Genomic DNA, 26,402 nt, shown 5'->3' with positions numbered 1-26,402 from the left:
TCAAAGTTTATGGAGGCCAAAGACAGTGCTGCTCCAGCTCATGGGCAAAGGGGAATAAGCACGCATTTAAGAGGAGAATACAGAGGTAAAATGACGAATCAGAAGCTGTCCCTGTGTGAGAGAGTGGATAGAAAGAATCACCCTAAAAAAAAAGTCTACTCTGCTAGAAGAGTGGACGAGAATCAGAAATCACAATGTGGATGTTAAGGCAACTTCAAAAGTGTAGAGAAGTGGAAGTGCTATCCAACTAAAAAGAGCCAATGCAAACTGTGGTAGCTAGGGAGCTCCTTGGCAGGGGGTGGGGGCAGGAGGCAGATGCCTCAACCATACAGGCTCATAGTTAGCAAACTGCTTTGAGTCTCAGAAGACTCTCTGGACTTAGGACTTTTGAACAGTCTTGGAACCATTAAGACTACAGGGAATCTTGAACTTGGACTGAACACAGTTTTCACCAGAGGATGGCCATGAGCCTATGGCAGCCAGGGGTTGTTATGGTTTAGATTAAAATGTCACCCACAGGCTCACATGCTTGCACATCTGGTCCCCAGCTGGCAGTGCTGTCTGAGAAAGTTGAGGAATATCTGGGACTTGGGGACAGTCATAGGGCTGTAGGAGTGAGGCCAGAGGATAATGATCCCAGTTCAGCCCTAGCCATGGATCAGCCACACACTCCTTTCACCAAGCCCTGCCTTCCCCACCATGACAGGCTGTGTCCCCTGAGCTATGAGTCAGAATAAATAATCACCCCCTTTAAAAAAAGCCATATACAGCAAACCAGTTGCTAACATTAAACTAAATGGAGAGAAACTTGAAGCAATCCCAATAAAATCAGGGACTAGACAAGGCTGCCCACTCTCTCCCTACTTATTCAATATAGTTCTTGAAGTTCTAGCCAGAGCAATCAGACAAAAAAAGGAGATCAAAGGGATACAGATTGGAAAAGAAGAAGTCAAAATATCACTATTTGCAGATTGATATGATAGTATATTTAAGTGATCCCAAAAGTTCCACCAGAGAACTACTAAACCTGATTAACACCTTCAGCAAAGTGGCTGGGTATAAAATTAACTCAAATAAATCAGTAGCCTTCCTCTACACAAAAGAGAAAGAAGCCGAGAAAGAAATTAGGGAAACAACACCCTTCATAATAGTCCCAAATAATATAAAATATCTCTCGGTGTGACTTTAACTAAGCAAGTAAAAGATCTGTATGATAAGAACTTCAAGCCTCACTTGATTTTTGACAAAGGAGCCAAAACCATCAAATGGAAAAAAAGATAGCATTTTCAGCAAATGGTGCTGGTTCAACTGGAGGTCAACATGTAGAAGAATGCAGATCGATCCATGCTTATCACCCTATACAAAGCTTAAGTCGAAGTGGATCAAGGACCTCCACATCAAACCAGATACACTCAAACTAATAGAAGAAAAACTAGGGAAGCATCTCGAACACATGGGCACTGGAGAAAATTTCCTGAACAAAACACCAATGGCTTATGCTCTAAGATCAAGAATGGACAAATGGGATCTCATAAAACTGCAAAGCTTCTGTAAGGCAAAGGACACTCTTGTTAGGACAAAACGGCAACCAACAGATTGGGAAAAGATCTTTACCAATCCTTCAACAGATAGAGGCCTTATATCCAAAATATACAAAGAACTCAAGAAGTTAGATTGCAGGGAGACAAATAACCCTATTAAAAAATGGGGTTCAGAGCTAAACAAAGAATTCACAGCTGAGGAATGCCGAATGGCTGAGAAACACCTAAAGAAATGTTCAACATCTTTAGTCATAAGAGAAATGCAAATCAAAACAACCCTGAGATTTCACCTCACAACAGTCAGAATGGCTAAGATCAAAAACTCAGGTGACAGCAAATGCTGGCGAGGATGTGGAGAAAGAGGAACACTCCTCCATTGTTGGTGGGATTGCAGACTGGTACAACCATTCTGGAAATCAGTCTGGAGGTTCCTCAGAAAATTGGACATTGAACTACCTGAGGATCCAGCTATACCTCTCTTGGGCATATACCCAAAAGATGCCCCAACATATAAAAAAAGACACATGCTCCATTATGTTCATAGCAGCCTTATTTATAATAGCCAGAAGTTGGAACGAACCCAGATGCCCTTCAACAGAGGAATGGATACAGAAAATGTGGTACATCTACACAATGGAATATTACTCAGCTATCAAAAACAATGATTTTATGAAATTCATAGGCAATGGATGGAACTGGAAAATATCACCCTGAGTGAGGTAACCCAATCACAGAAAAACACACATGATATGCACTCATTGATAAGTGGCTATTAGCCCAAATGTTTGAATTACCCTATATGCACAGAACACATGAAACTCAAGAAGGATGGCCAAAATGCGAATGCTTCACTCCTTCTTTAAAAGGGGAACAAGAATACCCTTGGGAGGGAATAGGGAGGCAAAGTTTAGAATAGAGGCAGAAGGAACACCCATTCAGAGCCTGCCCCACATGTGGCCCATCCATATACAGCCACCAAACTAGATAAGATGGATGAAGCAAAGAAGTGCAGGCCGACAGGAACCGTATGTAGATCTGTCCTGAGAGACACAGCCAGAATATGGCAAATACATAGGCAAATGCCAGCAGGAAACCATTGAAGTGATAACGGGACCCCCGTTGAAGGAATCAGAGAAAGGACTGAAAGAGCTTGAAGGGGCTTGAGACCCCATATGAACAACAATGCCAAGCAACCAGAGCTTCCAGGGACTAAGCCACTACCCAAAGTCTATTAATGGACTGACCCTGGGCTCCAACCTCATAGGTAGCAATGAATAGCCTAGTAAGAGCACCAGTGGAAGGGGAAGCCCTTGATCCTGCCAAGACTGAACCCCCAGTGAACGTGGTTTTTGGGATAATAGGGGGAAGATGGGGAGGGGAACACCCATAGAGAAGGGGAAGGACAGAGGCTAGGGGGATGTTGACCCGGAAACTGGGAAGGGGAATAAGAATCAAAATGTAGATAAGAAATACTCAAGTTAATAAAGATGAAAAAATATTTTATGGGGTTTGTTGTTGGGATTTTTGTTTATTTGTTTAGCAAAAATCAGGGTCACTGCAATTTGGATCTATGCCAAGAAGACAACTGACTCAAGAAGAACTCTCATGATTATGAAAGCTGACTCAAACTTATGCTTCAATGCCATGGCTGCACATGCACTGAGCGACTCACAGGTGCCAAGTCCCAGGGCTAGGGTACAAGAAAGTATATCCATAAAGTCCCCGGAAGGGCCCTTGAAAGGGGGATAGGTTCTAACATATGCTAAAGATCCAGAAAGCATGCTCTAGTGTTCTCCAGTCCCTGCCTTTGCTCCTGGCCAACCCTGCAGGGATCAGGAGTGAGGAGAGGCAGATGCACAATGATAAATAAATGTGAGAGAAGACAAGAAGACAAAGACTAACTTCCCCTGACTATACTGTAGGCAGTAAGCAAGCTTGTCTGGGCTTAGACATAGAAAGGTGAGGGTGTTGTGACAATAAATGAAACTCACACTTGGATATTTACATTGTCCTGGTTCTATTTATTAGTGACTAGAGGGTCTTTAATGCTTAGAAGTGACCAGAAATTTTTGAAGTTGCTTTAGGTTAACTTTATGGAAGGAAGTGACCCAATGAAACAAGAATGGAGGCATAGGAATATTCCACATTTATATTTCACACAGCCCACACCCCCAGCATAAGGATCCACTAATAGTAGCTCAAGGAATTAGGCCCTTTTCTGATCTTTCCCTCTAACAAATTGAACAAGTAGAACTTACGGCTGATATTTCAGACCAATGGATAGTGACTCCTTTGGGATATTATATCAGATATCCTGCTTATCAGATATTTAGAGTGATTCATAATAGTAGCAAAATTACAGCTATAAAGTAGCAACAAAATAATTTGATGGTTAGGGAACACCATGATACAAGGAACTATCTTAAAGGGTCACAACATTAGGAAGGTTGAGAAGCGCTGGTGTAGACTAAACTGCAGTTGGGTTTGCTAAGCAAAAAGTTCAGCATATGACCTACTACAATTATTTCAATGGAAGACAATACCTTCCAGAAAAATAATGTGGCAATAATCCTTCATATAGAGAACTATAGACTTTTAAAATTAGTCAACAAATAATGCCCAGAGGTTCATTTCTTTTACCCTTGTATAAAGCCAAATGTCTCCTTCTTCAACATTTGTGTGCATAAATGGTTTATGTTTAAAAAACACTAAATTGGGAGAAAATTATCATGTTCTTTCCTGGCTACTCTCTAAATCAAGGGCAACAGGATGGGATGAAGAAAGTATGTGTTCAGTTAAGAGACCCAGACTCTCCCTGGATCAACCACTCTTTGGAAAAGCAAGATGCCTGCTCTGCAGCTCACCTGAGCCCTGAGTTGGAACTAGAAAGGGAAACCTCATAGCTCGGGGAGGGGGGGAACTCAGCCTTTGCACAGCTGCAGCTATGGCCTAGAGCACTGTAGCCTTCGTGTTAAAATCATAGCAAAGTGAGAAGCATGGTGAGTACCTTGTGACAAACTTCTAGAAAACACTGGGGCTGAAGTGACAATGAAGGGCCACATGGTTGAACTCATATGAAGTCATATGAAGGGCAAGGCTATTGAGAACTTGATGTGCTCCTAGCTAGAGAGGGCAGAGGACACAAACAGGGGTGTAAGCTGCCTCCCACACGTGACATGTCCTCTTCATTTATAGCATGATCTTAAGTCATGCCTCCTGAGACGTCTCTTCGCCCAAGAGTATCATCAAAATATATTTGTAGAATTAGTTATTCGTCTCCACGTCTTTGAACCAATGGGGAAACTGAGGTTCTAACGAGTTCATTGGCTTTCCCAGAATGACCACCCAGAATTATGGTTTTTGTCTCTTTAAAATGGCTGGGATCTGTGCTCAGTGTCAACTCCAGCCAGAGCCCCATCTTCACACAGGACAGCACCTTATTGCTACTTTCCTCTTGTGATTGTGCCTTTCCTCTTGTGTTTCTGCAGCCCTGAGAGCCTTTGGAAGGAAGAGACAGCACTGAAAAGCTCACAGGCTGTCTCAGTCACTCCTCTGTTGCTATGAGGGGACAGCATGACCTTGGGCAACTCTCATACAAGAAAGCACTGAATTGGAGCTTACTTGCAGGTTCAGAAGATCAGTCCATTATCATCATGGCAGGGAGCATGACTGCAAGCCTGGCACTAGAGCATTAGCTGAGAGCTACATCCTTATCCACAAGCAGAGAGAGACTCTGGGCCCACTCTCAGTGAAACCCTTCCTCCAACAAGGCCACACCTCCTATTCCTTCTAATCCTTTCAAATAGTGCCACTCCCTGACTTCATTCTTCAGTACTGTGTGGGGTGTGTGGGTGTGTGTGTGTGTGTGTGTGTGTGTGTGTGTGTGTCCAAAGCCTGAACAATATGAGAAACAAAGAAGCGTTGCATTATATTGTGTTGTATTGTATTATAAAATGTATATGATAAATATTCATGGATCTATACTGATATAAATGATTGAATAAATAGGTGAATGCGGCTGAGTAGACAAATCTCCCAAGCAGAATCCTCAATGACTCCCATAGCTGCTCTACTCTCATGGAGGAAAGAAGCAAGTTTTCTCTCTTTCAGTTAGAACTGAGCGCAATGACTTCCAAGGAGAGTACAGAGGGGCAGGTAGGAGAGACTTTACAGTAAATATAACTTGGCAAGCACTGCTTAACCTGAAGTTACAATCAATGTCACCATCCTGAGGCACACTAATGGAGTGTGCACTTGATGTGGTGTGACAAGAATGACATGTTTTGTCACTATAGTCTCCCTCTAAAAGAATCCTGTAGTCCCACGCCATTGAGAAAATCATCAGACAAGTCCCAGCAAGGGGTACAATCTATGGAATGCTTCCTTGATACTCTCTAAAACTGCCATGACCATCCAAAATGAGAAAATCCTGAGAAAATGTCACAGCCCAGAGAACTTTGTGGATATGGCTTTCTGGCTGAGATTTTGGAATAACAAAGAATCCTCAGGTTGAAATTAATAAAACTAGAAAGGTAGCCTTTAGTTATTAATAATATGTCAATATTTGTTGATTAAATGTGGCATGCCATACTATTGCAAAGTGCTATTAGAGAAAGCAATGTGGGCTACACATGGAATTTCAATATCTGCCTGCTTTTCCTATAACTCTAAAACTGTTCTTAAAATTTATATTCAAATATGCAGGTATGTTGTGGCAGTTTGAATATGCTTGGCCCAAGGAGTGACACTAGGAGGTATGGACTTGTTGGAGGAAGAGTATCACTGTAGGGATGGGCTTTGAAACCCTTCTCTTAGCCACATGGAAGACAGTCTTCTCCTAGTGACCTTCAGATCAAGATATAGAACTCTCAGCTCCTCCTACATCATGCCTGCCTGGAGGTTGTCATGTTCTTCCCTTTATGATAATGGACTGAACCTCTGAACCTGTAAGCCAGCCCTAGTTAAATGTTGTCCTTATAAGAGTTACCTTGGTCATGGTGTCTGTTCACAGCAGTAAAACCCTAACTAAGAAATATGTCTTCTATTAAGAGTGAAGCATAAAATTATCCTCCAAATAAGCACAAAGATGTTAACACTTACTGCCTACCAGACTCCAAAACTGGACCATTTCTGCTTCATTTACCCCAGAAGTACAAGGCTTCTTCAGCCTGAGAAGTCCCTCCCTCTACCCTTCTTGCCCAGCACAGGCCAATGGCACACAACCAGTTGCCTGCCCATCTCCAGTACACAGAATAGTTGCATCTAACAGGAAAAGTAGACACCATAGGGCAATAGTGACTCTTTAGCATCTTGCTGGTATGGCATGAAGCAGCCTTCTCTCAGCACTCACAGTCCCCAAGAACAGGGTTTTGGGTTGAAGAGCAGATCGGATAGGAACCAACCAGAAGCAGCTGTGTGAGTCACAGTGCATGTGGGTCGCACAGGATGGCATGCAAGCTGGCCATTACTGGTAGCATATGAAGGCAGTACTACTGGAGGAAGGGGATGAGTCCATGGTATAGTGAATTCACCTAAACAAACCCGTCATACGTTCCTAGAACCATAATAAATATATCTGACTTCAGCGATGGGCGTGGGGTATTTGAAATAGAGATGAATTTCATATTGATTTGAATGCGCACTTAACCTTATTGGTTCTCAGGGAGCACCAGCCTCGTGTGATCAGAACTTAACTGTCCATCCACACATTCACTTCCTGTGTTTAAATGATTAGGTTTCTAATGGAGAAACATAATCCCAGAGTAACTTGATTTCCATGCGACAAAGAGTGCTAAGATAGCGCCTATGTCAATGTTGTGGTGATCCAAAAGAATAGCGTGCACAGAGCAATTTACAAACAGCAGCAGCTCTCTTCCATACAATTATAAAGGCAGAGAAATCCAAGGCAACGAGGCTTCATCCCGTACCTCTCAGGCCAGAGGTGTGCATGTTGCCTTTCCCTTCCCCCATGCCCTCCTACCCAGAAGGCCTAACCTCTTCCTCACATGCCCAGTCTCCAATAGTCTTACACTCTCCAACCGCACAATGACAAACTGAATTTAGAGGCGACGTTCAGACCTTAGCAATGGATACCTCCACAGAGAAGCAGTAGGCTGAAGGCATGTAACAAGAGTGCAGCCACTGGTAAGGGGATACTCATGCACACATGGTGGCACTAACTGGACGTGGTGGGCTATTTAAATTTTTTTGAGGATATAAATTTAGAGAGAGGGTATGTTTGAAGGTATCTGTGGAGAGCTGAAGTGGAAATTTAGGGTGCATATGATTGTATTTCATTGTATACACTATGAAATTCTTAAAGAATAAATAAAAAACAGGTAACTTGAGATCCTGATAAATTAATCATATAATCATATATATATATATATACATATGTATACGTATATACACACACACATATATATATGTATATGTATATATACACACACACATATATATATATGTATATGTATATCAGAGTAACAGATGCTTCTTAGGACCTCCCCCACTAAACCATTGAAAATAAACATCAAGCAACAACAAAATACATTAAGAGAGAAACAGCTCAAGGAAATCATTAACCATGACACTGAATCATACCATTTTTTTAAAAAATGATTTATTCCAAAAGGGATTTTCCCTCTGATGTTAAAAAAAAATGAAAGTATTAAAAATAACCACACTGCTGACTGCCTTATGTTCTTTAACGTGTTCTATATTTCCACAGAAGCATGAGCTAGTGTCATGAATTAAACAAAGAAAACTTGCAAAATTCTCCTTTGGAAAAAAATACCACCAACAAAAGAGATAGAGAAATAGACAATTCAGCTCTAAGAGGTTATGACTATGTCACAGGCTGCCAATCCTACAGTGAAGGGAAAGCCCCCTCTTTTGGTATTCATCTTTCTTTATTGTTATCATTATTGTTGTTGTTGTTATATTTTATTACTACTACTATATTATTATTATTATTATTATTATTATTATTATTATTATTATTTAGATCTGGTCTTACTATGTAGTTCCAACTATCCTGGAATGTACTATACACAGTGCTGTCTACAAACCAGGCTGGCCTCAAACTCACGAAGATTTACCTGCCTTTGCCTCCGCTAGCATTTAAATAGGCCTATGCCACCATGCTTGCCCCCAAACTTTACAATTTTTAGTTACTGCTTCCTCAGTACTATTGACACAGTCATCTGATAGAAAGGCAGGATAGAAAATGAGTTATGTCAGCTGCACATATAAAAGCTCAATGGCCCAAACTAAAAACAGTTTGAAAAACTAGCCTTGGCTAAAACTTACCTTGGGCACAATTCTTTTCCAAACAAATATTTATCACTGTTTATCAGGAGTGTGTGCTACTCCATTTGATAAAATATTTGTAGCACTCTGGCCTACCTGGTGTGAAGTTTGAAATGGGTCACAGTTAGCAATGGTGTAACAAAATAGATGAAGACATAAAGGAAAATATAGACACAAGGAAAAGGAGGGGAGGGAAAACTGTCAGTACCTCGAGGTTTGGTCTCCAACCATCTCTTTTTAAAGACTTGTATAAACTTTGATAACATTAAATCAATCAGTCTCAAGTCTCTGCTTCCATATACAACATTAAAGGGTTTTATTAAAATAAACTTCAAGGACACTCGCTTATAAAACTCTACTTAAAACAAATTAAAAAAACTATGACCTTAAAAGAAAAATTAAAACTTAGATTCATCAGCCATTTCTGTTCTACATAAAAGAACCAAAATCTAATCATTTAAAAACCATTTCTACTTAATAGCTCCACCACATTTTTATTGAAAAAAACTTTATTTAAAAAAATAAAACTACTTCTAGCTGGAAATTCCTACAACATTCGATTTAGACAAATACTGAAAACTCTTTGACTGTAAAGGGCAAGTAGTTGTATGTCACAGTGTTGATTTCGAATGTTCTCTTTGGTTGTGTTCAATAGACAGAGCTTCAAAAACCATTGACATTAAGTAGAAGCCTTGAATTCTGCCCTTAGAACATTTGAAAGCCTAGTGGTTTCCAACGCTGTCTATGCCTTAGGGTTATGACCTAAGATCCAATGCTTCTCCTATGGATTCCCGGTTCCTCTTAATCAATCTATTTTACACATAATAATCACAGTCACCCTCTCCTGAGTTTATCATTCTGAGCTCTTCTCCACTGTGATTTCTGCATACACACGCACACACGCGCACACACACACACACACACACACACACCATCTCCCATATTCACACCCTTCTAGACATCCTCATCCTCACAATCCCCCATTCAAACCTTTCTAGCCACACACACCCCTGCTCTTTTGAGCATCAGCACTCAATGTAGGTGTCCAGGAAAATTCTCAATTCACCTCTTCCTTCCAATTCCCAAAGCCATGGTCCTAATCAATTGAAACTTGTAAAGGAAGAAGGAAAAGAAACAAAAACAAAACAAAAATAACAAAACACCAGCAAAGCCTCATAGCTCACCAGGCAGGCCTCTGAGATTCTTGGCCTCAGAGCTAACCTCCACACAAGGCTGGATTTAACCTTCCTCAGAAGCCATTTATACCCAAATACCATTTGGGATTTTACAAAGCTTGCATCAAACTTAAATATCCACCAACTAACCCATCAACTTTGCTCCTGTATGAAAATCTCTTCACCAACCAAACCATGTTCTATCTCTGCATTGATGTTCTTTAAAAAAAAAAAAAAAAAAAAAAAAAAACCACTACTCCTGCAGGACACTAATCCTCTTTGCTGGTCATAGGAAAGAGAGAGCAGCTGCTGCTCTAACCATCTGTATGCATAACACACTTCAGGCGCCATGGCTGTTGTCTAAAATCCTCTCCACACTGACCCATTGTCCAGAGCTTGTCTGCCTCTCATACCTGTGGTTTCTGATTGTTTGTGCTTCATCCCAGGATCCTGGCCTATTATCTGTCCCTCTATTCTGTGATCTGTATATGTGACAAAGGCTTCTGGATCCTGTTGTCAGGTTTCCTTCTTGCTTTGAACTTCTTGTCTCTATACTCTTAAGCCTCCCCAGTCCTGACCCTTCACACTGGCAATCAAAATGGCCCAGCCACCCTGTCTCCCTTCTGGAATTTAAAGTGTTCTCACACCCACTCATATTTAACTGGCTTCCTGACCACACCACTGCCTATCCAGACCATACAAATCCAGAATATCTTCCGGCCAGACCAGACTTCTCTGGGCCCGTCCTTTTGGGAGGTCATCTGAGTCCTGGCATGATCAGGACTTCTATGCCATCTCAGCCCATCATTTTGTTCTCTGCCCACTGCTCTTCACAGCAACTTGTAACTAGTTAGTCCCCGTGTGTTATTTCTGCCACTGGAAAGCAGAAACAACGTAGGCTGTATCAAAATAGTAAGGCAAACTTTGTATCTCTTGTGTCTATGTGCTTGCTGTTGTCTGGTATACATCTCTTCCCTTAGGTAGACCCTTTCTTTTCTGTATCTACCTTTTGTTTTCCTGAGCTTTACCTCTTCTGAAACTGTAGCCTTTATCCTATTAGTTACTGTTGTAAACTGGAGTGGGTTAGCCTGATGCTGCTTGTATTCTAAGGCTAAAATTGTTTCCTCAAGACTCGGCCAACCCCAGAGACAAGAAAGTCCGCAAGTATACCCAAGTGACACTATGTGACCTTGCCCCCTAGTTACTTGTGATTGGTGAATAAAGATGCCAACTGCCAATAACTGAACAGAAAAGACATAGGTGGGTTTTAGGGTTCCCAGGCCTGGAGCTCAAAGGACAGCATGAGTGAGGGAGAAGGGGAGGAGAAGAAAGAAGCAACCATGGGTGAGGCGAGTCATGGGATCGTGGCCCTGAAGGCTGGCCATAGGAGTTAAGAGCAGTTCAGATGAAATAGTAAATAACAACTTGGGTTATTGATAAGAAAGTAGATTCTAATATCATAGAGGATAGATATCTGCCCAGCTACAGTCCTGATTAAGGCTTATTGTAGATAAAAGGCTCTGTGTGTCTTTTATCCAGGAACTGAATGCTCAAGGCAGGGCAGCAACACTGGTTAGGGATTTAAATTTTCTACAAGACACAGCCTGTGAGAGTATCTTATCTTGGCTCACATTCTTTGGGAATTTCGACCCATGGTAGAGTCAGGGTAGAAATAGTCTGTGGCAGTAGTAGAGGCTGCTCATGGTATGGTAGACCAGGAAGCAGAAAGTGGGATTGGAACTATGGCCGGACTAGAACTTTCAAAGGTACTTTTGATGACCCACCTAAGCCTCCTAAAGTTTCCACAGCAGCCTCAAACAGCACTGCCAGCTGAAGGAAAGCCATTTAAAACACAAGACTGTGAGGGACATTTAAGATTCAAAGCATAGCCCTCGATGACATAATTGGCTGCCTAGACAGTTGTCAATGGTGACTCTCTCTGCTCCCACACTTAATCAACTACTTCTATTAATATACCAGTGAAGATCTATCAAGATCTGGTTCCTTCAGTCTTACCTGGAAATGTTCCACTGTGTAGAGAAGGCTTTTCCTAAATATAGACTGTCTGACTCATGTGTATAAGCAATGCACTCATCAAAGCCTTCTACAGATACAAGCTGGCTCGTAGGATCAGTCCCATGGCAAGAGCCCCCAGGACATGTATAAAATAGAAGAATCCCTCCTAGTTTCCTTCCCTTTCGGATAACACAGAAAGACCTCATATAGGCCAACTACCCATCCAGAGCAAATGAGTCTCCAGTGATCCAGAAACCCTTACTAGTTCTTGGCATATGGGACAGAAAAGTTCAAACAGCATGACTTCAAACGAAACGTCAGTTACTCATTATCACAAAACAAGCACTTATCCCTCACCTATCACCACCAAATCCATTGTGTTCCAAGACTCCATACATCCCCCAATGGCACCATTTCAAAGCACGTGTTTGGCAGTAAGTCCACAAGGGAAATTGGAGATATTCTCTACAAACGGCTGAGTAAATCATACTATTGCCTCAAAATTCATTGCAGCCTGAGGCAAACCGAGCAGGCTGTTCCTGAAGGCTTCCTTCTGCACAACAACAAAGACCCTTATACTATTCCTGTTTGGTCAACTTTGTTTTACATCTCTACAAGTATTTATTATATATCTACTTCCCACAAAACATCATGTCCCAACCCACCACCATCTTGTTAAAAACAACAAAAAAAATCCTCTTGACTGGGGATGTGCCAAAAATACCTTACATGTCACTTTTCCTACTAGAACCCCCCCAGTCTCATCACCAGCCAGTAGATGAGATAAGAGGTGACTTTTTAAAGATAATTGAGCTCTCTCTGAATGGTCTACAGGAGTTAGCATTCTCCTCCACCCCCTGGAAAGAAATAGAAAAGATGCTTGGGTTTCTACTTGCACAGAGATACATGGGGTGAGGACACAACCCCAGTTCCCTGAATCACTGGTTTGCTTGCCAAGAAGGCTCTCCAACTCCACCCGGGCCCTTCTTTCAACTGGGTCAAGGGTGAAGGCCTCTACTTGCCTCTATGAAGTTGCCTTCAGACTTACAGTTGTGCAAAAATATTCTTCATCACTAGGCTTTCTGCTTCTAGGAAAGGGTGTGTAAGGCTTGCTCTGAAGCGGTGGATCAAGCAAGAGAAGATGCTCGCTTCCTACAGCGGGGTGATGTGACAGCATAAATGTATTTTCTCACAGTCCCGGAAGCTGATGTCCCAAGAGAAAGCGTGAGGATGGCTGGTTCTCTCTGGCACTGTGATGAAAAGTCCTTTCCGTGCCTTTCTCTGGATCCTCTGGATCCTCTGTCTTCGCTGGCAGTCTTTGGTGTACCTTGGCTTGTGGAAACATCACTCTGACTCCGGCCTTCACCTTCCAGTGGCTTACTTCCAGTGCGTACCTGTCACAAACTTCCCTTTCTCATCAACCTAGGACAGTCTTTAATACCCTACTTTGTCCCATTACTTCTGTAAAGATTTCCTCTCTTCCTCCACCCCATGTACTATTTTTATTAACATGCTCTTTTATGCATAATAATTAGCTACATTATGATGTTTTCAAGCATGTTTTTAATGTGCTTTGTCAAATTAACTCTCCACCTGCACCTCCTCTCATCTCCCTCCAAACTAGAACACTTTCCACTTTCACGGATTGTTTTATTTTCCCCCTTTTTCCCTAGCACCAGAGAGTTGAGTTAGGCTTGCTCTTGAGAACATAGATGGGGACTCACTCACAGTAATGTGAACAACTTTCCAGTAGTTACACCACTGAAGAACCCATCTCTCTGGAACATTAGCAACCTATAGATCTTCAAGGAGGAGCAAAGTACTGGGGAGACCTTACCTCTACATCAGGCCACATCCTGTGATACTGGGCTCCTCAGAGCTTTAATGTGTCTTTTTACTCTTCTTGAGAGAAACATAGTTCCATGAGTGATGGAAATAACCCAAGATCATGGAAGAGGAAAGGGTGTGTCCCGGAAGACTTGGAGGCCAGGGGTTAACATGATGAAAACATGTTGTAAAGAACTCTCAAAGAACCAATGGAAAATAACATGGAGTTCAGGATGCTGTTGATTTAGAGCACAGGGAGAAGACAGGATTGTTTTAGGAGCCAAGGAGAAGAGAGTAAGCAAGGACAGGCAAAACCCTGAAATGTGTCTAGTTCCAACCACCCAGGGCTTTTATCCTTGGAGCCTCCCTGCTGAGCAGTCTTTTAGCATTTACAAATGCGTTTTTAAGGTGGAAAGCCTGATAAGAATTACAAGTTAGATAATTGGTATGTTAATCCTCATTCTCTCATGCAACAAAAGCCAATTCTGAATTGACTGTTGGCATGTAGCATCCTGGGTCAATCATTATCATCATCTCTCTATCTTTCTGCACCATACTGCTCTAGAGTTCCCCTAAAAATGCACCCCCCCCCAGTATAAATCCACCTTAACCTAAATAATGTTTTGATTTTTGCAATTTTTGATAAGTTGCTGAACCTGTAGCCAAACAAGTGAAACACACTGTTCGTAATATGTTGCAAAAGTTATTATAAAGATCAAAGGTGAGAAAAAACATTCTCCTTACTGTTTTGTGGTATATTGGAGAGAATTCAGAGTGGTTCTAGTTGGGGCTCAGGCTGGAAGAGCTACTCCTCCATGATATATAGAGTGCCGTGTCACAGTGCCCAGTACAACTGAGACCCCTCCTGGCACCTCATGCCTGTTGTCCCAAGTGTCCCTACCTGCTTCAATTTGGTAAGTCAATGTTTATAAAGGCCTGGCTTCCACTGACCTTCCTGGTAAACACCCACAGTCCTTGATTTGCCAGTAAGACTGCTATGCAACATTTGCTGCTAACAAAACCAACCTGAGGCTTTTGGGCAGGAGGTGGGAAGGCTGAGTTGTTCTTTCATTAGAAGCCTTTACCTTCCCCTTGCAAAGCAACCTCCTGAGAAAAGCAGGGGAGTTTTGATTTAGCAAAAGAAAATAATAGCCATGCAGCATATCGACAAATTAATTATTTAAACATTTTCCACTCCAAGTAATTTGTTACTCCCTGTCGTTATTTGTCAGTTGTTTTGTTTTTTTTTAAATTACAAAATAACACTGGTTCATTATTAAACTTTAGACAATACAGAGGGGATAAAGGATAATGTGCAAGGGGGAAAACCTCAGTTCCTTTTTATTAACTTAATTCCAAGGGGGGGTGATAATCACTGTTCGCCGTTGAATATGGCAACATACATATTTACATGTGGCAACCACTTGTGCTTATTCAATAAGGAGGCTCTATTTGACACCTGCACTGTAAATTTCTCTAGTGCCTCCATGAGCTGCTGAGAACCTGTTTACTGCCATTCCATGTTGCTTTGCACGTACTTGGTTTGGTTTGGTTTGGTTTTGGTTTTGGTTTTGGTTTCTTCCTTTGAAGGTTTGGGGCTTTGTTTTGTGTTGTGTTGTTTTGTTTTTTGATGGCTGGTAAAGTAGCGAAGTATATCTCTGTGAACCTGGACACCAAGCCTGCAGCAAGACATTTCTGAGTGTCTGGTGCTGGCCTCCATTTTCAACAGGTTGTCCTGGGAAAGAGGAAACTTTAGAACAAAGTTGACAGAACAGCATTTTCTGTGCCTTGGACAACGTGGGGGCTTTCATTATGTCCAAGTGCCCAATTTTTTCTACTAAGAGAGGATAAACGTTTTCAATTATGTGAATTCCCGTCAGCAGGGCAACAATAGGCATGGATACAATTCTATAGCTCTTGAACGATACAAAGTATATCTGGGGATGGAAGGTGGGACAAAGAAAAACAGCTCTGCCCGGTAATAAAGTGCAGAGTGAGAGTCGTTATAGGCAAAATGCTGCGAAAGTGCATTAACCGAAAATTTTAAGCAAATAAGTTAAACACTATTTCCCAGTGATTTTCCATACTTCCTGGGACAGCTCTGGAGAATTCATACATATGTGGGGATTCTTACTAGCTGAGGAGTTTCTTTATGTTTTTGGCTGTTCTTGTTTTTCTCTTTCCTCCCTTTCTTTCCTTTTCTTTTCTTTTTTCTTTTCTTTTCTTTTTTCTTCCTCTTCTTCAAACTTTTTTCTTTCCACTTTGGTTACTCACATCTTGTTTGTTTTCTTTTGCCTCAAACTAACCATCTCCAAGTGCAATTTGTAAAGAAGGCAGATCACTGCCTGTCATCTGACCAATTATGGCAGAAAATTTGATAAACACCAGACTCCACTAGACTTATGATAACAAAATTAAACATGATCATTTATGCAAAATTAGTTACTGCAAAGGTATTTTTGCTTAAAAGTCTTAACATTGGAGGCTGGTGAGATGATTCGATAGAAAATCACTTCTTACATTAAGCCTAAGTTTAATTCTCTATCTTCTTCATCTTTTAATATTCTCTTCTCCAGTTTTATATTTAATGTTAGTTATATTAAATTAAGCATTAGTTACAGTCACATATCAATTAGGCGCAATAACCAGAGTATTGTTAAAAAACAGTTGAAACTATGCCTGTTTTCATTCATGTAACTATATTTATAATTATGTATAATAAAAATTTCAGGAGTACTTTACCCATTTAATAAATATTTATAATAAAAATTTTCCCAACAAAATCATGTTTTAATTTTAATTTCATTAACATTCTAAGCTTAGCTGTGAGAAATATGGCAAGTATCCCATGATGTCATCTTATTTATAAATGAAAATTTGAGAGTGCATTCATTATCCACTGTCACAAAAAAAATCATCTAAGTTCATCATAGAAGCAAAGACTTCCTTGACTCACCTACATCCCTCTGCCTGGCTCTATTCTGCCCAGACAACATAACCCGAGTTCTCTCCAGAAATCTTATTTCAAAGTCCTCGCTAAGAAATATCCTTACATCTCACCACCATCTCTGATCCCTGTTCAAAGGACCCCAGATCTTGTTGTTTCCTTGGAAGCACACTGACTGACAGGAATGTGGTCATGGAAATGCAGCTTTCACTTGGACATCTTCATGGTAACATTTTTATAGCAGCCTAAACTTGGCACCACTCGATTGAAAACTCTTCAGATGGGGACTCTGATATATGAAGACTGTTATTTGGTCCAGGGATGAGAACTTCACTTTAGTTGAAATCATCAGACTGAATGGAACTACTAACATTCCTTGCTTTTAGCACTTTAGTCATTCCTCTTGCGAACAAGAACCAAAGCCATGCTTCTGGAGACTGGTGGGGACATCCCATGACAGTGTGGTGGCCCCACCTGGGATACAATAGATACAGGAAAAACAGCAGAGTACCAAACTGAAAGCAACCCAGAGTTTTGATAACACTTAGTCAATGATTCAATCAGCAGAGTTTCTAGCCTGCCCCACCCCACATCTGGAACTTCTGCTTTGTGAACTGAATTTCTAGTTGTCAAAAACAATTCAGCTTTTTGTGTGCATTCTAACTAACCGTCGTCTTACAAACAGTAGGTTATTGAGAAAGGGGATGGTACAGGCTTTTGGGAGAACACTCAGAACACTAGCCCATCTTTACTGTTACCAAGAGGAAAGTTTTTCCATTTGCAGATAAACTTGACCTTAAGCTTACTTAAGAATTCTTCCTGTGACCCCCAGTGAACGTGATTGTTGGGGGGAGAGCGGTAATGGGGGGAGGATGGAGAGGGGAACACCCATATAGAAGGGGAGGGGGAGGGGTTAGGGGATGTTGGCCTGGAAACCGGGAAAGGGAATAAACAATTGAAATGTAAATAAGAAAGACTCAAGTTAATAAAGAAAAAGAGAAAAAAAAAGAATTCTTCCTGTGAAAGTCATGGGGTGGCAAAGTGAAAGATTGTGCATTTATTCAGTTTTCTTATTCTGCAAATGTTCCTCAGCTGGGCTGGGTCTTAAGAAGGCTATGGAAATTGAATACAATTGTCGGCTCTCTGAGAACCAAGACGATGTCATGAAACTGTAACTTCAAAACATAAGCTCCCTCTGCCATCTTCCACATGCAGACTTGGCAAAATCCAAATCTAACACATAAAACTGGAGCGCCATGCTTAAAATGTGTGGATTGGTATGTGTGGATCACCACAACCTGGTGAGGACATCCTGAAAATCAGACATACTAATCTACACATTCAAGTGTCTACCTACCACCCATCATGTACTGATGGTATGTATAGATACAGGAATCTTTGCTCTAGGATTCTCCTAAAAGTAAAATGCATACAGGGTCTTTACAGAGGAAGTGAAGAGCTTACCTATGTGTTATTTTTTAAAAATAAAAACATTGCCAAGTTCTATCTTAAAACAAATGGATTGAATCCGTTCCAGCACAAACTTTAATATTCAGCTACCATGTGAACACTGTATGTAACTGCACTAAATTAATGCTGAGTAGATACACTTAAAAGGATGTATAAGGTAACTGAAGATCAAGAAACATAATTCAGAGTTGACAATATGGCTGCTTGGTGAGTAAAGACACCTGCTGCCAGGCCTGATGACCTAAGTTCAGTGCCCCAAAGTTGCCACATGGTGGAATGAGAGAACCAACCCTTGCAAGTGGCCTTCTGACACATGTCATGCGTGTTCACACATAAAAATCAGTAAATGAAAATGTAATTTTTAAAAGCATACTAAATGATACACTGAATTGAAAACGAAAAAAGAACTCCATAGGAACAAAGCAGACAGAATCCACACCAAAAGTCCTCAACTAAAGGGACATTGACAATGAGTTTAAGTTTTCTTCACTCCCATATACAACTAAAATTCCTGTGTTTCTATCAGGTAGAATGAGGGCAGGTAGTCTCAACTAGATTTCATTTGTAGCCTTTTCTAATGTGTCAGGGTCCTTTGGTTTGGGAGCATTTTTTTCCCTACTTGTTTATAATGTTTGATTTCTAACAAAACTGACAGTTCTAATAAATTTAACATCCAAGGCCATTAATTAAAATATATGTGAAAACAGTAACAACAGTTTTCCTAAATATATGTCAAATTATAATTTAAAAGTTCTAGAACTATCTACTCGACTTTAGCCTCCCCTTCTACCATCTTGCTAGTAGGTGTTGGGAGAGCATGTGTGATTCAGAGTCAAGACTAGTTATATTAAAGATCTGAATTAAGGTTAATAGAGAGCCAATATTTTTTTTCTGAGATAGCATCTCACTATGTTTCCCAGGCAGAACCCAATAACCCTGCCTCAGTTTCCTGAATTCTAGCATAACAGGTGTAGCACTATACTCACCCTTACCTTAATAGTTCTAACAGTAGAAACAGACCTCTCAGTACCTAGCTGTGCCTTTATAAGACAAATAAATAAAGACGAATGTTCTAAGATCACCTCTTTGGTGATCATTTAATCACCGTCATTTAATGTAATAGCCTAAATGCTCTTTTCAGAAATGTTTGGGACCAGAAAGATTTGAGATTTTTTTTATATTTTAGAATGCATAAAGGGATTTGTGCAATATTCCTTGTGTGCCTATATTCGCCTATATCCCATCACAGGAGGTTGGGTGTTGAATTGTCCACACAGGACAATTACATTGACACTCAAAAAGTTCCAAGTTTAGCGTGTTTGACTGATGGCCTTTGAGTTAGAAATGCCTCACTAGATCTTTGTTACTAAGGGAATTTAATGAGATCTTTTCTACTACAGTTCCAGAAGTGATGCTTTCAAAAATTGCCTTGGAAAAGCAAGCTTCCCAGTCCAGATAGCCCAGTAGGGTTTTGACAAAGCCCACTGGATATTCCTAGCATTTGAGTTTGTCTAAACTACAGAAGATGGTGTGATGAAAATGTTCCAGAATGTGTGTGCTCCCTGTTAACTACCAGGTACTATCCATACACTAAAGCACAGATTGGCTATTACCACAAACAATGACCAAAGCATGATACACCGTGTCCTTCCGTGTGGTCCAGGAATGCAAGGACTTATTCCAATGCTAACTAGAATACCAGCAATGAATCTGATTGTTACTAGCAGTCTTGGAGAAAGAGAAACTAGAAGCACAGGCAAGTTTCTATCAACTTGTTTGTTTTTAAAAGTCAGGCTTAATTATTTTTAATGCCATATGTAAACAAAGCAAAAGCAAAACAAAATGTCCATATATATATATATATATCACACACACACACACACAATCTTGGTTCCTCTAACAGCATCTTTTGTCAGTCTTACTTTCTTATCATATTGTCTACATTTTTCCTGAGAGATATTTGAAAGCAAACTGCACATATTGATATGTATGTCCAAGAACAAAGGCATTTTTTTCTTACTTGAGTACAGTACCCTCACTAAATTAGAAAATCCACCTAGATACACCACTATTTTCAAAGCTATAGATTGGATCCAAACGTTGCCACTATCTATCAAGACCTGTTTTCTGATCCAACATTCAATCAGAATCACACCCAAATTTTGCCAACATGTTGCTATTCTCCTTGATCTGGAATAGTGCACGGTCTGCACAGTTTTGAAAAGTGTCATCATTTCCCTGTAACATGCTCACACAATTTGAGGTTTTCCAATGTCCTTTTCAAGTTACAAATTCTGGAGTAATGCCACAGAAGTGATGTCGTTTGTTCTGAATGCTTTAGGAAAGGAATAGGAAGTATATTCTACTAGTCTATCCCTCTTGGGCTTGGATGAAAGTATCCCTCAGATTTCTTCCTCCTGCCCCTGAGATTTTGGATGATACTTTATTTCAGTCTGTTTGCCTTTGCCAACTTCAGCATCTATCGAAGCTTCTTTTTCCAAGTTCTCCATGGTCCCAGAAGCTTTGCCTTCTCCTGGATACATTGTTGAAGTAGATTTTTCCAATCCTCTCAAGTCTAGGGACAATGATATACTTAGTCCACTGAACTCTGATTGTAAGTTGTATGCCTTAAAAAAACTCCTATTGTCCCATAGTGCTTTGCTCATCCTTTGACCCCCAGCATAAGATCCAGTAGAGGACTCTGTAAGAAAGGTTTAGTCACTGTATAATCAAGAACTAGACTTTGGAGCCTGCACAATTCAGGGAGTCTCATGAACTTCAGATAAGGAAATAAAATCTGTTATTTTTACTGACTTTTAACTGGAATTTGGCATAGTTTTCATCGATAAGCATAAGCATTATCTACAATAATGTGTTCTACTTTTCCCTTGCTTGTCTTTCAAATCCTGCATAATTGAAGATCCTTCCTTGCGATATATTTGCTTGCCACTAATTTGAAATTGACATTAAATTTGAGTTACGTTGTTGTATCCTTGTCTTCTTGTTCAGTTAGGAACATCATTCTGAGAGGATGTTCACAGGCTTCCCATGGCTGTCCAAATGGCCCAAGACATAAAATAGGTCCAGATGAAGGGTGTGGTCCCCTGCATCACCCCAGTATAAAGAGTCACTTGGGAAAGCAGGTGAGGAACTTGCACTAGAATTTCTGTGACAGAAAAATAAACTCAGTCTTAAGCTGAGGTTGTCCTACCCTGATGAAGTGCGAGGACAAAGTTGTAAATTTGAACACCGTACGTATGAGAAGGTGAGTGCGATTATTAAGACTAAAGAAGAAAAATAAGAGCGCAGTTGTAAATTTTGAGCAATTGCTACATTTTGGAGAGGAACCCAAATGGGAAAAAAGCAGATGGACGAATGACTCAATGTGAATGAAGCTTAAGAGATTATGGAAATGCGACACCGTATTTTCTGTTCTCTAATGCCTTCATATACAATGAGTCCTTGTAAGGAATCCTCACTGAAAGCAGGAGCCGTAAAAGCACTTCAGTAGATTTTTCCTCTGCCAAATCTGTCATTTGCAAGATGACAAGGATAGCTTCGCTCTTAGTCCAGTTTCTTCATTTTAGAAAATGCTTTGTGGTTTATAAGTTAATATAAGCAAATATATGATAAAGGACTTAATAGAGCTCCTGGCATGTGCAAGCCTGGATAGCTAGCTCCCCTTTCCCATCTTTTCTCTCTGCTGTAAGCCATTAACCATCCATCTCATGTGCTCAAGTTTAAAAGAATTAAAGAATATATTTAAAAAAAAACATTGATTTTTTTATACTTGAGTCAAAAGCATAGCACTTTAAACTCATTATACCAGGTACAGTAAAATGTTGGCATGAAACTAAACTAAGAAAAATTATGATTAAAATTCAAATAGAGCATTGAGGTTGTGCTGGGGGAACAGAATGGGTAAAAATCACAGAAAAGAGAGCCGATGATTTTAAACTGTCAATCAAAGGGAATCAAGATATCCACACACAGTTTGCTGGGTTCCACACAGGACTGGTGTGCTGGGCATGGATGTGTGCCAGTCCTGGGGAAACACAACTAAATTTCTCCATCTCTCTCCTCTCGGTGCTTGTTCCTTACATAATGACCTCTTAATCTTAGCGTCAACATGATGTAAGAGAGAGGAGAAGGGTATTTCTAAATGTAAAGACGTGAACTTTTAAAATATTATCCTTAGCTACACTGTATAAAGTCCCCTTAATGTTTGATGTGGATTATCATTCGTGTGTGTGTGTGTGTGTGTGTGTGTGTGTGTGTGTGTGTGTGTGTTTGTGTGTATGCAATATATCAGGTTCCGTGGGGATTCTGAAGAGCCCGATGACAAAGTTAAGTGGAAAGTGAAAACAAAGGATAATATTGTCACTTTACGGGAGACAGAAACTTCCTCTTGTCATTCAGATCGCTGTGGGAGGGATGGCCCTGGGCAGATCACTGGAATGCTAAGGGATTTAAGTTGAACCTGCCTGACTTCTCTTCTGCCCCACTCTACAACCAGCGAGCGGTGAGGACCTCTCCCGGGAGGAGGCAAACGGACTGTTTCCTGAAGCAGTGGGCAGAACAACAATAGAACTGAAAATTCTGACTTACGCTTCCAAAGAATTTTCTAGAGAATGATAATTCTACGAAAACGGCAGGAATCCAAGGGAAAAGTACTCGTACTGTCAAGAAGAAAGTGCTGCCACCTACAGGGAGGGGACCAAACTAATGTCTGCAAGAAAAGGTAGGAGGTGGGGAGGGCAGGGATAGGAAGTGGCAAGCCTGGGGGGTGGGAGTGGGGGACCTAAAACTGCTTTCAAAATCTTAAACCTAACGTATCCTATGTCCTTGCTGTCCCATTCCGCATCACCATCTGTGGCAAGTGCTTAAAATACAAGTTGTCTGGCCAAGTCTTTGTTATTCTTAAGCCTAATAGTTTAGTTGGTTAGACCACTTTTCAACCCAATGATAATGCCTCCATAGAATTTTTATTTGTAAGTAAGTAAACCAGAGCCATGATCAAGAGATTATGTTGACCTTTTCTGAGCAAAGACTGTTTTCCTTGATTAAAATGTACTTGGTGACAGGAGTCTGATATAGCTATCTTCTGAGAGACTCTGCCAGAGCATGACAAATACAGAGGCAGATGTTCGCAGCCAAACATTGAACTGTGAACAGGGTCCCCATTGGAGGAGTTAGAGAAAGGATTGAAGGAGCTGAAGGGGTTTGCAACCCCATAAAAACAACAATACCAACCAACCAAACTCCCCAGAGCTCCCAGGGACTAAACTACTATCCAAAGAGTACTCATGGACAGACCCATGGCTCCAGCTGCATATGTAGCAGAGGATGGCCTTGTTGGGCACCAATGGGAGGAGAAGCCCTTGGTCCTGCCAAGCCTCGACCCCCCAGTGTAGGGGAATGTCAGGGCAGGGATGCTGGAAGGAGTGGGGGGGTACCCTCATAGAAGCAGGGAAGGGGAGATGGAATAGGGGCTTATGGACAGGAAATGGGGAAAGGGGATAACATTTGAAATGAAAAAAAATCAATAAAAAAAGAAAAGAAATTTAGCTTGGAATTGTTGTTCAATAATTAAAGGATGTCAGCTACCACTTCAGGTTGTGATAATATAGTCAGAACAGTACTATGGTGAGATCTATTGCTATATATACTCAAGGTTCAAAACTGCTTATCAATACAACAGAATTTGTAAGATTTTATCCAATTGTGCGTCTGCTAATTGCCATAGCAAATATCTCAGATATAAATAACACTTGATTAGATACACATATATTCAGATATATATCAAACATGTATATGTATATTCATATGTATAGGCATATATATGTGGTATATATTCATTATATATGTATATACATTATATGTACACATATATACATATATTAATATACGTGTATGTATTTATGAAGAGGCACCTGCCATGATCTTCTTTCTATTAAACACTAATCACAAGGCTTATAATACTCGAGTAGCTAGTTTTCTTGTGTGTCAACACTTGAATAAACCACTCTAAGTTTCTATACATAACTCTTTAGGTTCTGCTATTAAAGTAAATTTGAGATTCCAAGTTGTCATGCAAGCCAATACTTGAAAACTAAAATATGCTTCTAATGGCTCTGATACAGTAATTTGCTTTTTCAAATGCCCTAATTTAAAAAATCTCCATTGAAGTCAAACATCTCTATAAAGATTTGTCATTTGACTTGGGAAGCTTAGAGTTACTGATAGTACAAAGCAAAAACAAATGATACATCTCAGCCATTTTACGGTGACTACAAGTTAAAATTGTGATGCTTTAACTGTATCTTTCCAAGTAAAATATATTATTAAGATCAATTTTATTAGTTTCTCTCTTCTTTTTACTTTTTTAAAATGTAGTCGCCAAGACATCAAAAATGACATGTGGCTGACATATTTCTATTGCACAGTGCTATTCCAATTGATTTGAAGTCAGAGAAACAGATAGGTAAGGTTTGTCATGCTAACACAGTCACCTGAAGTGCTGTGTCTACAAACAGCCTTTTGCTCTCAAAATGAACCTTGGCTTTATTTTATTTTATTTTATCATCTTGTCTTATTTTATGGGCACAGCCTTACTGTACAATAGAGTCAAAGTTGAAACTCATGATTCCATAGCCTCTTAGTGCTAGGTTGATAAGCATCGGCCACTACACCCTAGCAGATTGCTTTCTTTTAAGACAGAATTTCACATAGCACAGCCTGACTCAAACTTAAGCTAACCTTGAACTTTTGATCCTCCTGACTCCACCCCCAAATGCTGAGATGTCAGGTTTGTGCAATCATTCCCTAGAAAGAAGATTAATTTTTAAAACATGTAGCAAGCAGTAAGGTTTGAATAGGTTAATATAACACAATTTTTAGAGGAAATAACCTAATTCCATCTTCAGCGATTATCACTGTGACTAATGAATATCTTTAAATGGTAGGAAATTTAATTTTAATGAATTCAATCACATGATCATCTCTATCAGAATTAATGAACTGCTGACACCTTTTTTAGAAATTCGATTAAAGTTGTTTCCTGTACTATTTCTTCCATAAATTTCCAACATTATTGCTCCAGATTGACACCTTCTATAGATCAGAGCTCTATCAACCATGAAAGTGATAGACAGGAAAATGATACATGCACAGATAGACACAGAGAAAGAGAGAGAGATGGATGGATAGATAGACAGGCAGGCAGACAGGCAGGCAGACAGACAGACAGACAGACAGACAGTCAGTTGCCATCTCTCACCAGATACTCAGAACCTACTGTATGTTCTCTTCTGGGTCCTTTCTTAGTCCTCAATGTCTAACGTCCTTCTTCACAGTATGAACACATCTGTTACCAAATACGTCATTTTTCAATCTACAAACACCATGTTTCCCCTTCCTTCTCTCTCATGTTAACATGTTCACCTTACCCAACAGGAAAATAAAACAAAACCAAGCAGACAGGCCCTCAATTCAGCTGCCAGATCCCCACATAAAGATACCATGTCCAACTGTCTGGGTCTGTTTGCCCAAGATGGCCCTTGTGTGAGTACTGAAAGTCTTACCTTCCAGGAACCTCCTCAGCCCTACACACAGCAAGACTGTTGGGAGCCCTTCCGAGTCACTCGGTCCTGAACACAGGGTAGGTCCTTGGATTCCTTCCTTGCCAACCAGGAAAGAAAATTGAGAGGTTGTTGACACCCCAGACACTGAACAGTCTGTTTGCTGTCCTGCTGTCCTGCTGTCCTCGGCCTCTGTCCTCTCACCCACATGGCTGCCCTTTCTTCCGCTGCCAAAATTCTAGTAATGTTCCAGGCATCGATGTCTCTCTAAGACCATGCTGGTCCCTTGAGGTTAAGCTACATTGTACTTAGCACAGTGTATTATAATCTTCTTTCTGATCCCTAAGCCTCCCACCTTGAAGGCTGGCTATTCTTTTGAGCTTTTTTGCTGCATATTTTGCTGAATTTGTGAATGAATGAAAGTTGTGTGTCTTTAAAAGCCACTGTACTCTTGTTCACCTCCTTGGCTTGGCTTTCTGCCAGCTAGCAACCCTCCTCTTCTGGTGAGAAACCTGTATACTTTTGCAGCATTGGAGAA

The 26,402-nt window shown here is 40.5% G+C and overlaps 1 protein-coding gene and 1 long non-coding RNA gene across 7 annotated transcripts in view; one reads left to right on the top strand and one right to left on the bottom strand.

The window, feature by feature from the left end:
• Positions 1–26,402, bottom strand: part of Esr1 (estrogen receptor 1) — a 392,546-nt gene that overhangs the window by 278,003 nt on the left and 88,141 nt on the right. The window contains exon 1 of one of the 5 annotated variants that reach the window (XM_087622513.1): positions 25,868–26,059. The exons of 3 other annotated variants lie outside the window; for them this stretch is intronic. The gene's annotated coding sequence lies outside the window, so the exon portion shown is untranslated. Of the gene's footprint in view, positions 1–25,867; positions 26,060–26,402 lie in introns of those variants that run through there. One more of the 5 variants, XM_087622452.1, reaches the window with a different exon arrangement.
• The window catches only part of LOC148006931 (uncharacterized), a 54,196-nt gene continuing 50,724 nt past the window's right edge, over positions 22,931–26,402 (top strand). Inside the window, exon 1 of one of the 2 annotated variants that reach the window (XR_015649184.1) lies at positions 22,931–23,025. This is a non-coding gene — a long non-coding RNA (uncharacterized LOC148006931). The remainder of the gene's footprint in view (positions 23,026–26,402) is intronic. The other variant, XR_015649183.1, reaches the window with a different exon arrangement.

This window comes from Rattus norvegicus, chromosome 1, assembly GCF_021556685.1.
Source record: "Rattus norvegicus strain SHRSP/BbbUtx chromosome 1, alternate assembly SHRSP_T2T, whole genome shotgun sequence".
Taxonomy (NCBI): domain Eukaryota; kingdom Metazoa; phylum Chordata; class Mammalia; order Rodentia; family Muridae; genus Rattus; species Rattus norvegicus.
Note: the sequence above shows the minus strand (reverse complement) of the source record. Positions and strands in the feature narration are given on the sequence as shown.